This window comes from Aquarana catesbeiana, linkage group LG03, assembly GCF_042186555.1.
Source record: "Aquarana catesbeiana isolate 2022-GZ linkage group LG03, ASM4218655v1, whole genome shotgun sequence".
NCBI lineage: Eukaryota > Metazoa > Chordata > Amphibia > Anura > Ranidae > Aquarana > Aquarana catesbeiana.
Window position 1 is genome coordinate 513,154,442 of NC_133326.1, and position 14,087 is coordinate 513,168,528.

Genomic DNA, 14,087 nt, shown 5'->3' on the forward strand with positions numbered 1-14,087 from the left:
GGGGGTGATCAAGGGGTTAAAACTTTATTAGGGGGGGTTAGGGGGGTACCCTAGACCTACAGGGGGCCTAACACTCACTGCCCTGACACTGTAACTGTCACAAACTGACACCAATACAGTAATCAGAAAAAAAAAAAAAAAAAACAAACTGCTGGTGTCAGTTTGTGACAGGGGGGGGGGGGTGATTGGGGGGGGATCGGGGGGCGATCGGGGGGGGATCGGGGTGTTTAGTGTGCCTGGCATGTTCTACTGTGTGTAGTGTGTTGGTGCACTTACATTGCAGTCTTCTCTCCTCGGCCCGGAACGGAAAATACCGAGCCGAGGAGAGATGACATCATTTCCTCTGCCTCTGTGTACAATACAGAGGCAGGGAAATGATCCCATTGGCTGAGAGCGATCGCGAGGGGGGGGCCACGAATGGATGGCCTCCCCCTCACCTCCGATCGCCGGGGGAGATTTGCCGACCGCCGCAGGCACCGGGGGGGGTCCGATCGGACCCCCCACCCGCGGGCAGGCAAGGACGTACATATACGTCCTTTTGCCTGCCCGTGCCGCTCTGTCGACGTATATAGTCGTGCGGCGGTCGGCAAGTGGTTAACTATTAACTCCCCCCCTTTGCACCAAATTCCGGCCAATAATGACCACTTGATTACAGCCATATGCCACACCTTTATGACCACACCTTTAACCCTGACCTTGCTGGTTTGCCTTATCACCCTGTCATGTCTCCCCTGCGCTGACTGCGTCCCTTCTCAGCTACGGGCTTCTCTTGACAAGGGTAGCTAAGAGCTTACCCTACAGTACCCTTACCCATTTGAACCTTAACTTAAATTTACTATGATTTAGAATAAACACTCGACACCTAAGGTGGGTTAAATGGCCAACATGGCCTTTTATTAATAAAACAACTTTTGTTACAATACACACTGTAAGAACCCACCTAACTACACTATTTCACTAAACTGTATATATATATATATATATATCTATCTTTTAAGATCCAAGGCGGTACCAATGTAACCATTACCCTCTTAATTTGTGTCAGAGGCACATCTAACCGAGTTGCCACCCCAGCCGCTATATATGAAGACTCAGGGCCTAAACCCAGCTAACCTCAGCCACCCCAGGGTCCTTAAGCTGCACGGTCACTAGCCAGTGAACCGTTCCCACTCGAGGATACCATACCTGATGGTTCCCCACCGTTTACCCAGAATGCACCACATTCTACCACCGCCAAGGATCCTAACATGCCACAGCGCACAGGTATGACTCCTTATACCTGAGCGCTCCACCACACACGAAGGGCCCTGTGTACTCCATCCTCCAGGCCCAAAAACCACATGTCCGTCCCTACCGCGTTAAGGTGAACGCCATCACCCCTGAGGTAACGCCATGTCTCGGACTCCAAATCCTGATGTCTAATTACCAGGCCCCCATTCCTGACAAAAAACCGCCCCACCTCCTTATTGACTTTAACCCGGGCCTTATTGATTCGATCCACAGATCTGGCTTCTCTCCAAACAGTGCGAACCACGATCTCGGACCAAACAAAAACAGTGCCCGGGAAGTCACAGCGAAGCCTAAGGAAGTCGAACCGAATGTCTCTGATCAGTTCTCTGGAACGCCTGACGCCCAGATCATTCCCCCCAGCGTGAATTACCATAATATCTGGGGCCCTGTCCCAGCGTGCAAATCTATGCACCTCGGGAACCACTCTGTTCCACATCATGCCCCTTACTCCTATCCAGCGAACACTACCCTCTTCCCAAGGGAGACCTAACTGCCTAGCATCGGGTCTAACTTCAGCCCTCCTGGCCCCCCAGTAAACAAATGAATGCCCGAGGATCCAAACTAGGCATCTGCGACCTGAAAACAAATAGAGAAAAACATTGCCCCACCAACCTGGACATATAACAACTAGAACAATAAGACCAACACATAGAAAAGAGTTAACATGAGAGTCAACACAAACCTGACGACAAAGACCCCCCTTTCCCTTGTTCACATTAAATGAGGTCTAACATACAACCTGAAACGATTCGACTCCCATCTACCGATGCGTTTTATCATCTCCGTTCCCAACCCCCATCTTGATGCCTCCGTGGCGGCTCCGATTCGGAAAGAGTGAGAGCCGAATTGCTTGGGATCCAGGCCTGCCGCTTTCAGACATTTGCGAAAAACCGCAATGAACTGAAAACGCGATAAATATGAGCCATTCCTGTGCATCAAGAAAGGTCCCGCACTGGCCGGCCTGACCGCAATAAATTGTGATACCGCTGAAACCGGGCACAGCCCGGCCACCTCACCCCGAAACAACTCCAGGACTACACCTCTTCCAGCCTGATCCGTTTTAGACTTACGAATCACTAAGCTTACTGACACTTCTGTTACAGTCACCTCGTCTCTGAAAAGTCCCCCCGCAACGTGTTTGGCAGGGCTGACCAACTCCCCTATGCGTAAAGCCCCAAAAAAGGCCAACTGAAAAGCCGCCCGGAACAAGAGTTGCTCATACCCATCCCCACACACCCCCGGAATGTGAGCCATAATCAACCACAAAGTGGTGAAGGAAACCGGGCGCCGCAGATCTCTGGACTTGCTCCCCTTACGATATCCCTTCATAGCCTGCCTTATGAAAAAAGATTTCGTGACATCCTTGCCTCCCTGTAGTTGAAACCAAAAGGCCAAACCCGCTAATTTACGATCCACGGACGATACCGATGCCCCCTTCAGAAAGTTTTGAACAATGAAATACAGGACCAATGCTGACCCGTCGTCTCGGGGCTCAAGCCCCCCTACCTCCTCCAGCAACGCATTCCATTCCCTCCACGCACCAGCGTATGCGCCCCATGTCGCCTCACTCAGGGATTTGCGGATCAATCCAGCGGCGACTCCAATGCGATCGTCCATAACCCTGGAGGACAGGGGGTACCATGTTGCTCCGCGTCCGGCGCCAACCTCCGAAACTCTTTCCACTGCGAACGAGACAAGGCATCCGCAATCCTGTTAGAAACCCCCGGGATCTGCACCGCATAGACAAAAGCATTCAGGCGAAGGCATAACAACACCAAGTGCCGTAACAAGCGCACCACCGGAAGGGAGGAGGCCGACAGGGTGTTAATGGCAGAGACAACTCCCAAGTTGTCGCAGTGGAAACGCACCTTTTTGTTCCGAAACGCCCCGCCCCAAATTTCCACTGCCAGCACAATTGGAAACAATTCCAAAAGCGCTAAGTTACGCAACCACCCGGCCTCCCTCCAAGTATCAGGCCAACCACCGGCGCTCCACTTACCCTGGAAGAATGCCCCGTATCCTCCAGACCCGGCCGCATCCGTAAACAACGCCATGTCTGCATTGCTAACGGGGCCCGACATCCACATTGACCTCCCATTGTAGGTTCCCAGAAAATCATCCCAAACCCTGAGATCAGATTGGTGATCTCGGGTCAAACGCACAAAATGTCTGGGGATGCTGACCCCCGCCATGGCTAACGAAAGCTGGCGGCAGAATATCCTGCCCATTGGAATGATTCTGCAGGCAAAATTTAATTTTCCCAAAAGGGACTGCAGCTCCCTGACCCGAACTTTGCGTCTGCCCCCCATGGCCCTGACTTCCTGCCGCAAAGCCACAAGCTTAGCTTCCGGCAAACGGCATTCCATGGCTACTGAATCGATCGTGATCCCCAAGAAAACCAATTCCGGCGCGGGACCGACCGTTTTTCCCGGTGCTAAGGGAATGCCAAAACGATCCGCTACATGCTGTAACGTGCCCAGCAGTATCGCGCATGCGTTAGAACCCGCAGGGCCTATACACAAAAAATCATCCAAGTAATGGATGACGGAATTGAGCCCGGACACATCCCGCACTACCCATTCCACAAAGGAACTGAAGGTTTCAAACAGCGCGCACGAGATGGAGCACCCCATAGGTAAACAACGATCGACAAAATACGACCCTTGCCACCTGCAACCCAGGAGGTGCATGCTATCCGGATGGACCGGAAGTAGACGAAAAGCCGACTCCACGTCAACTTTCGCCAACAAAGTCCCCCGTCCATACCTGCGTACCCATACTACTGCGGCATCGAACGATGTGTAGGTGACCGCACAGGCCTGCGGATCAATACCATCGTTTACAGACGCCCCTTTGGGATGCGAAAGGTGGTGAATTAAACGGAACTTACCAGGTTCCTTTTTGGGCACCACACCCAGGGGAGACACAATTAAGCCCTCAATGGGCGGGGAAGAAAATGGACCGCCCATCCTGCCCAAAGAAACTTCCTTCTGCAGTTTCTCCGTTACAACCCCCGGGAAAAGCCGAGCTGACTGTAGATTATCGGAAATTGGCGGAACCGTAGTCAAAGAGCACGGGATTCTGAAACCCACCGAGAATCCCTCCCACAGGAGTCTAGCCGACTCCTGGTCCGGGTACCTATTTAGAAAAGGCAACATCTTTTCCGCCCTCACTGGAGTCTTCCCTTTTTCCAGATCCATCCCCCGCCCTGTTTTTTCCTGCCTTGAAACACCTACTGAAGGAATGACTGCCCCCGCATCCTGAGCATTCATGCTTGAAGCGACAGGACCCTCCAAATCGGCATGAGCTGTCATTGAACTGCCAGCAAACCCCCTTTTTCTTAACGGCCGACGAGCCTGAGGTGGAAGCTCCGCCAGCCCCTCCTGGAAAAAACTGACTCCCGCTCCTAGCCGGGGTCATCAGCTTCATCCAAAGCCCTATATCCTTGTGATCCCATCGAATAGCTGGCCTGACCGCCTCCCGCTGACGAAACTGTTCATCGTAGCGTAACCATGCCATGCCGCCGTAGACCCTATATGCCTCCCCAATTGCGTCCAAATAGCAAAAAAAAGCCGAGCAGCTCGCCAGCTCCTTTTCGCCAACAACGCTAGCTAAGATTGCGAACGCCTGCAACCAATTATTGAACGTGCGAGGAATGAGGCGATACCGCCGTTTCTCCTCATCCTCTTTCTTACTCTCGTCAGGTTTCACGCGGTCTAAGTTAAATTTGTCAAGAGGGAGCAGGGAAAATATTTCCACGTACTCCCCTTTCCAAATACGTTCCCTCACTTCCTGCTTGAGGTGCGCACCCAAAGGACCTTCAAAGTACACGTACACCTCGCACTTCGCCGCATCCGCCAATCTTACCTTATCCACCTCCTTGTCATTTTTGTCCGGCGGCTTTTCCCCCGAGGTCTCTCCACTTGGTCCCTGCGGCACATCCGACGCTACTACCACAGCCGGAGGAGCGGAGGAGACTTCCGTTGGCAGCACCTGTCTCCCTGAACTGTCCCCCACCACGGCCGCCCCTCCAGGCGCCCCCCCACTGCCCAGCTTGTGCAGCAACTCCCTCAACCCCAGCAATACCTCCCTCGTGAGCCCCTCTGACCCCACACTCCCAGAAGCCCCCCCGACCTGACCTTGGGCCCCCACACCTGACCACACAGAGGGAGAAAATAAAGGAAGCAAAACAGGAGTGCACTCACCAGGCTGCATGGGGCTGTGGACCCCTCCAGCCGCCGGACCGACTTCCACCACGGCGTCACCGACATCCTCTTCAACTTCTCCATCCTCCACGCTGCTGGCATCCTCCCTCTGCCTCTCCTCTGGCGTCGCGGGAACCGAAAGCCGCCTGTGATCCGGCCGTCCTCTCTCTCCCTCAGCCGCCGCCGTTCTTCTGGGCACAGATAGGCTCGCCGGCCTGCGCCGCTCCGAGCGTCCGACCGCTCTGACGTCATCACCCTGCGCCCCGGCCTTACCCGGGCTCGCAGGCGCCACCTGTGGTCCGGAGGTGCGCACCGTCGAATCTTTTCCTCGGGCAGACGTGCCCCTCTCGCAGCGCCGCTCCTCCCTTCGGCTGTCAGAGCCCCCGGCCGCCTCCCGATCCTTGCCGAGGCCCGCTCCTGCTTCTCTTCCCCGACGGGCTGGCGTGTCGACCGGAACATCGCCATCCACGCCAGCCACACGCTCCGGAATCCGGAGGAGGATGGGTGAGTCGCCATCTGTCTTGTAGGTCCCATCCCCCTCAGGCTCCGCCTAGGATGGGGATTCCTCCCAGGCTCTCCCCTGGCCAACACAGGCAATCGTTTGGCAGGGGGGCCTGAAGGTTCCGCAAGCGGGCTCCCATTGCGGCGCTGAGCCTGAGGAGTCCTGTCAGGGGTGAACCGCTCAGGAGGCTTAGACCTCCTAGCGCGCTGTGGGGCAGGTCCTGCTTGTGAAGGACCCTGCTGGACTCCTTGTAATGACTCATTCACTTGTCTCTGGATCCACTCAGCTCCATGTATCCCAGCAGCAGCCCTGAGCTGGGCTAAAAGTTGTTCAATTTCGCTCATCACTTTAAGTAGCACTCCACTGCAAAGATGATGTTCTCAACAGGTTCCACTAGAACTGTTACAGCCCCACCCCATTCACATTAATTTATTAACTATTAACTCCCCCCCTTTGCACCAAATTCCGGCCAATAATGACCACTTGATTACAGCCATATGCCACACCTTTATGACCACACCTTTAACCCTGACCTTGCTGGTTTGCCTTATCACCCTGTCATGTCTCCCCTGCGCTGACTGCATCCCTTCTCAGCTACGGGCTTCTCTGGAAGTATGTTACCCACATTTACGTTTACCTAATGGAGATTCTGTCCTGGTGAATTTGATGACAGGAAAACGTTTTTAGTCAAAGGTGCAAAGCTACAACAGTCCTTAACCTCCTTGGCGGTAATCCTGAGCGTGACTCGGGTCTGACTTTTTCTGTCAGGAGCGGTAACCCCGAGTCACACTCGGGGTAACATTGCGGAGCATCCAGCAGAGCCCTTACCTTCTCCTGGGTTCCAGCGATGCCCTCCACTGTCCTCGGCTGTGCTCCGCTGTGATCGCCAGCGCGATCACCGCATCGCACTTCTGGTTCCGTTCCCTGCGAGCAGCAGCGGCGCCCGGGAGCGGAACTGGGCGGGAAATTCAAAAAGTTCAAAAGTTCAAACACAAAACACACATATAAAAAGAGGTGATACAGTGTAATCTGAGAGGATTACATTGTATCATCTCAGATCTCACTGATACAGTGCCCCTTGCCCCAGTGCCCCTTGCCTCCAATAAAATATTGAGAAGATGGAATCCAAAAAGCGCCATTTTGCTACAAAATCACCTTTGGAGGAGTTGAATGACAGCGACAGCGACACGGAGTTGCTCCCAGAACTGAGCGATAGTGAGTCGTGGGGAGATTTGTCGTCTGACACTGATCTGACAAGTGACAGCGGTGATGATCCTGCACCTGACATCAGCGATGTGCGCACTTGGTGCCCTATTGAGTGTGATACGGACCAGGTAGCGCCCCCAAGATTTCCCTTCACTGGATCACCTGGGATGAAGGTCGAAGTTGAGCTTGACAACCCTCTGGCATACCTGCAATTATTTCTCACAGAGGAGGTAATAGAAAAAATTGTCACAGAGACAAATCGCTGCCAAGAGCAGCAATCCACTACGCTGCATGCCAGGTTTTCCCGAAGCAGAAGGTGGGAACCGGTGACTAAAGAGGACATCTGGCTGTTTCTCGGACTCATTATTCTTCAGGGGGTGGTGGGGAAACCGCGCCAGAAATGGTACTGGACCACCAACAAGTTACTGGCCACTCCGTTTTTTGGTACTGTGATGTCCGAATACCGTTTTTCCCTCATCGTGAAATATTTTCACTTCACTAACAATGAAGAGTTTGATGAGGCCACACATCCTGCGCCCAAGCTAAAAAAAATCTGGGAGGTATGCAAAATTATTGGGAACAATTTCCAGCGGGCCTACGTGCCAGAAAGGGACGTCAGCGTGGATGAGAGTTTGATGGCCTACAAGGGACGCCTAAGCTGGATCCAGTATATTGCATCAAAAAGAGCGTGTTTTGGCATCAAATCATACATGCTCTGCGAGTCATCCACTGGGTGCATATGGAACTCGGTCATTTACACCGGTAAAGGCACGAAGTTCAACCCCAGGTACAGCAACTATGGGATGGCCACATCATCTGTCCTTACACTGCTGGAGCCATTACTGAACCAGGGATATTGTGTGACCATGGACAATTTCTATACGTCGCCGGAACTGTTTGAGGTTTTGATCCAAAACAAGACTGATGCCTATGGTACAGTTAGGCCTAACAGACGTGACATGCCATCTATGTTTGGCAAGAAAAAACTAAAACCCGGAGAAATGGTTGCCTGGCAGAAGGGTAAGATGATGGCAATACGTTGGCGAGACAAGAAGGACGTGTGTCTCATGAGCACTGTGCACAATACCTCCACTGCCATGGTCCACACAAAAGGTGGGAAAGATGTGCTGAAGCCACAAGTTGTCATAGACTATAATTGCACTATGGGAGGTGTCGACCGAGCCGATCAGGCAATGACCTTTTATCTGACTATGCAGAAACAGCAGAAAAAATATTACAAAAAGATTTTCAGGCATCTTCTGGAACAATGCCTTTGGAATGCGTACATCTTGTACCGAGCAGGGAGTGACAGGCCTCTTGTTCATTCAGATTTTATCTGGAAGGTGGCTGAGCAGATTTTTGTCAAACACCAGATGCCATCAGTAGATGTGAACAGACCTGGACGACGTGCTGTTGGTGTTGCCAACCCAGAACGCCTAACAGGTCGTCACTTTATGGACTATATACCGCCAACCGCAAAAAAGGCAACACCTACCAGGATGTGCGTGGTTTGCTGTTCAAACAGAGATGACAAGGGGAAAAAAATTTGAAAAGAAAGCAGGTTCTATTGTCCGGATTGTGAAGTCGGACTGTGTGCTGTACCTTGCTTCAAAATTTATCACACTCAGGATGTTTATTGAATTTTCTTTGTCTGACAAATTTCTTTAGTTTGTATTACATTATTGAATAAAATTATATTATTTAAAATCATGATTTTGTGTTTCAAACTTTATCACATCTGGGATGTCTACTAGAGTCTTGTTTGGTCAGGTTTAAGTAAGTAATTACTTAGAATTGCAGGCCTATAATACATAGCATCAAATTTCCATGCAAAATAATTGTACCGCTTTCAGCACAAAATTCCAGACAGAATCATACCGCCAGGGAGGTTAAAGACAGATCCCAATGTAGACTGTGAAGACTGATAACCAATTTCAACAGTAGTTTAGTTTTTTCCAGCAGAGAACCAGCCCACATGACAACATTATTAGTAACTAATAATGTTCACCATAAACATTACAACCTGATTGAACAATCTTTGTACAACTGTATCGCGCGTTGGGATTATTACAACTATAAATAATTGATTTTTGTTTTTTAGAACAGGTTTTAATGAAGATAAGAATTGCACAAATGCCTGTCAATATGAGTGCCCCCCTTTATTGAGCCATGAAACTATTTCTGCGTGGGCATATAACTAGAACCTTTCAGTCTCTTGTGCAATGCCTTGCTAGGGGGCATTGGTAGTGCCTGCTGCCAAATTCAAATCACAAAATCCTTTCAAACATTGTAAGAAACCCCTAGAACACAAGAAATGTAGGGAAAAGGTCAGAAAGTTGGATGTGTAACTTAGGAATTAGTTGCTTTGTCTGAAAGAACAAAACAACCTGACATTGGAGCCCACATGAAAATCTAATACCGAGTACAAGACTTAACACACTACTGTAACCCTGATAGAATTATTTGTTTCATAACCTTGGTATGCACAGAATAGTGTCAGAAGTTCTGATGGGGCCTGGAGGAAACTCACACAAACACAGGAAGGATTTTAAAACTCCATGCATATGGTCCTCCTGGTGAGAAAGCAAGCTTGAACTGCAATCTGCCACACAGGTGACTGTGTTAGTGATGAAACCTTTTCAGCAGCAGAATCACAGAAATGTTACTGCCATTCAGATTTCCATTTTGTTGAAAAGAATTTACAGTTTTTTTGTTTTGCTGTACAAACAACACAAAAAGATTTAAAAAATGGCCTCTACAGGGGGCCTTCCCTTCACATGACATATGAGGCAGCTTCCATTGAGACACGGGACATTTAGAGGAACAGTGTACAAAAAAAACCCAAAACATAGATTTGGTATCACAATACGTACGCTACAGATTGTATAGAACTGCTGTATTTCAGATTTAGATAATTGGTATAATAAAAAAAAGTACATAATAATAATAATAAACATATAATTAAAAAAAGTAAACACTATAGAGGGAGATGCTTTGTTCATATTTAATGTCTGAGGTTTACAACTACTTTATGCAAAGTACTATGGTCAGCTCCCTGCCCTCAACCTGTAAATAGATAAAGGAGCAGTAGCAGGCTAATGAAGTCATCTCTATGCTCACTTTTCTCCCTCTACCTGTTAGTATGTTCCCTTTCAGCACAAGGGCCGTGCAACAGAGCGCTCACCCTTCCTCTTCCAGTCTACTGTTACAGGGGTTTATAGACTTGTAGCCCTCTTTTGGGGATGAGGGATACAGACAAGATACTGTAATAAACCTATAGGTAAATAAGAGAACCATAACCTTCTATAAGTGGAAGAGTGGGTTTTCATAATGCATAGTTGCCAACATTGTAAAAAAAAAAATGTGGGACACTTTTGTGGCTGTAGGCGGAGATGTACAATAATTAGGGGGCGGGGCATTCATTTGTAGGCATGGCTTAGGAAAACTATACAAGTGTGGCGCGCGAAAAATGGGCGTGGTTTACGCGGCAGTGGGCGTGGCTTGAATGGGCGTGGCTCAATAGGGTGTGGTTAGAGTCTGAGATGAATGAGGGATGGAGAGGGAGAGAGGGGGAGAGGGGGAGAGGGAAATGACGGGACAGCAGCCCCAGATCCTACACAATAAAAGTTTAACAATCAGCAGATAAAGATTCTCCAAACACCTGGTGTTAGCACTTAAATCATCCCGGCACCATGGTTGTTATGGTGTCAGGATGATTGAAGTGCATTATTTCTATTATTACATTGTAATATAAAATGAAATAATTCAACTCACCATAATGCAGAATCAGTGGGATCCCTGAGCGTGTCACTAGCCACGTCGCCTGCCACCAGCCGTCCGTCCTTGCGTCAGATGTCCCAGCAGAGTCCGTACTTGCATCAGGTGTCCCCAGCGGAGCCCCCCTTACATCAGATGTCCCCAGCGGAGCCCCCCTCACACCAGGTGTCCCCAGCAGAGCCCCCCCTCACACCAGGAGTCCCCAGCGGAGCCCCCCTCACATCAGGAGTCCCCGGCAGAGCTCCCCCTCACATCAGGTGTCCCCGGCGGAGCCCCTCTTACATCAGATGTCCCCAGCGGAGCCCCCCCTCACACCAGGAGTCCCCAGCGGAGCCCCCTCACATCAGGAGTCCCCGGCAGAGCTCCCTCTCACATCAGGAGTCCCCGGCAGAGCTCCCCCTCACATCAGGTGTCCCCGGCGGAGCCCCCCTTACATCAGATGTCCCCAGCGGAGCCCCCCCTCACACCAGGAGTCCCCAGCGGAGCCCCCTCACATCAGGAGTCCCCGGCAGAGCTCCCCCTCACATCAGGAGTCCCCGGCGGAGCCCCCCTCACATCAGGTGTCCCCGGCGGAGCTCCCCCTCAAATCAGGAGTCCCCAGCAGAGCTCCCCCCTCACATCAGGTGTCCCCGGCGGAGCTCCCCCTCACATCAGGTGTCCCCGGCGGAGCTCCCCCTCACATCAGGTGTCCCCTGCGGAGCTCCCCCTCACATCAGGTGTCCCCGGCGGAGCTCCCCCTCACATCAGGTGTCCCCGGCGAAGCCCCCCCTCACATCAGGTGTCCCCGGCGGAGCTCCCCCTCACATCAGGTGTCCCCGGCGGGGCCCCCCCTCACATCAGGTGTCCCCAGTGAACCCCCCCACATCAGGTGTCCCCAGTGGACCCCCCTCACATCAGGTGTTCCCAGTGGAGCCCCCCTTGCATCAGGTGTCCCCAGTGGAGCCCCCCTTGCATCAGGTGTGTGTCCCCAAAGGAGCCCCCCCACATCAGGAGTCCCACAGTGGTGCGCCCCCCCACCTCAGAGGTGTCCTAGTAGTGTCCGGCTAGAACCCCCGCCCCTTTCCATATCAGACAGGAAGACGGCTGGGGGGGTAGACGGAGCTCCTGCGTTGCCGCCCACCTTCCGCCCCGCCTCACCCCGCCTACCCTCCCGCCCCGCTGCCAGTCTGATATGGAAAGGGGCGGGGGGTAGGCGGGGCGAGGCGGGGTGAGGCAGAGCGGGGCGGAGGGTGGGCGGCGACGCAGGAGCTCCGTCTAGCCCCCCCCAGCCGTCTTCCTGAACTACATCAAAATGGCGGCCGGCGGAGACATTGTCTCCGCCGGCCGCTGACCTCTAGCAGCGGCGTCGGCGGCGAATCGTGAAAAACCGGATTTCTCGGGACATTTCCCGGGACACCAGAAATTCGGGAATGGCGTCCAAGTCCCGGGAATGTCCCGGGAAATCCGGGACAGTTGGCAAGTATGATAATGATGTTGGCAGTGCCTTCACCCAGGATAGTGCCTCTGTGAACAGAGGGGATTCTCTTCCTAGGAAATTACCAGTAATCTAATCAAAGTAATTGGGTGCATAGGAATTACTGCAACCAGCATATAACTTTAACCATAAGTATATACTGTAGATGCACACCAGTATGGAAATAATATGAGCTTTATATAAGAAGAGATTAATACTACATGCACGCATCCAATATAGAAACAGGTATTATCGGCAAGGGACCCCTCAAGATTCCTGGTGGAATTGTGAACATATACCCGAATGTATATATAGGTATTAATAGAGATACCTCCAGATGAATGTTGCAGAAAAGTTGCAGGGGCCCCTGAGGATGATCACTATATGGCAGTCTCTTTTGTGTCGAAGACCTGAAGACAAGATCAGCAGTGATAGGGAGATCCACCAGCCTGGAACAGAAACTGTGGTGTGGCACTGGAATTTAGTCAGCCTATCTAGTCTGCGCTTTAGTCCCTCCCTAGTAGTTTCTAATCTGACATGCAATTGGACCTCTAAAAAACAGAATTGGCTTTCAGATGCCTAACCTGGCTGTTGCTATGCAGGTTATCGAGCCATAAGCTAAAACTAGCTATAGAATCCCAGACCAGAAGAGACACAGTTAACTAAAATAACAGGAGCTGAATATAACTAAAATAACAGGAGCTGCATATAAACTCTATTGCAAAAAACAGGTTAACCTATTAATATACTGGAAGGTGGCCACCACATACATACAGTAGCACAGACCTAACTATCTGGCATTGTGCATAAGAGATAACAACAATAGGACACAGACTTGTCTCTCACTAGGATTCAGATCAAGAAGCTATGGGCAGCTACAATTAAACAGCCAAAACACAGGAACAATTACTAATAGTCTCTGCTGCTGGTCTGGATAAAATACAACATTGCTGTAATGCAGCTCCTGAGTGTGGACATGTGGTGTCCTCTCTCTCTCTTTTTGTTTTTTTGAGCCATCCCCCCAGAGACAGGATGTGCTAATACATAATTAAACATAATTCTGTTATATTTGCAGCTAACAGAGAGCAGCAGATCCATACAGCATGTTATCAAAACATATTAATTAATTTACAGTACATGAATTACGTTTAAAAACAAGTTTAACCACTTCCCAACCACGTCGGCAGAATGGCACGGCTGGATGGCACAGGACGTACCTGTAAGTCCCATTTGAATTTCCCGCCGTGCCATTGCGCGCACGCGCCGGACGGGAGCTCTATGAGTCGGGTAGCGGGTCCCGCGGACTCGATCGCCGCGGGGATACCCGCGATCGCCTTACGGAGAGGACAAACGGGGAGATGCTGATGTAAACAAGCATCTCCCCGTTCTGCCTAGTGACAGTGTCACTGATCTCCCTGTCATCGGGAGCAGAGATCAGTGACGTGTCACAGCTAGGCCATCCCCCCTACAGTTAGAAAACATCCCTAGCACTGACTCAACCCCTCCCCGCCCCCTAGTGGTTAACCCCTTCACTGCCAGTGTCATTTACACAGGAATCAGTGCATTTTTATAGCACCGATTGCTGTATAAATGACTATCCCCTATTTTGTAAACACTATAACTTTTGCGCAAACCAATCAATAATCGCTTATTG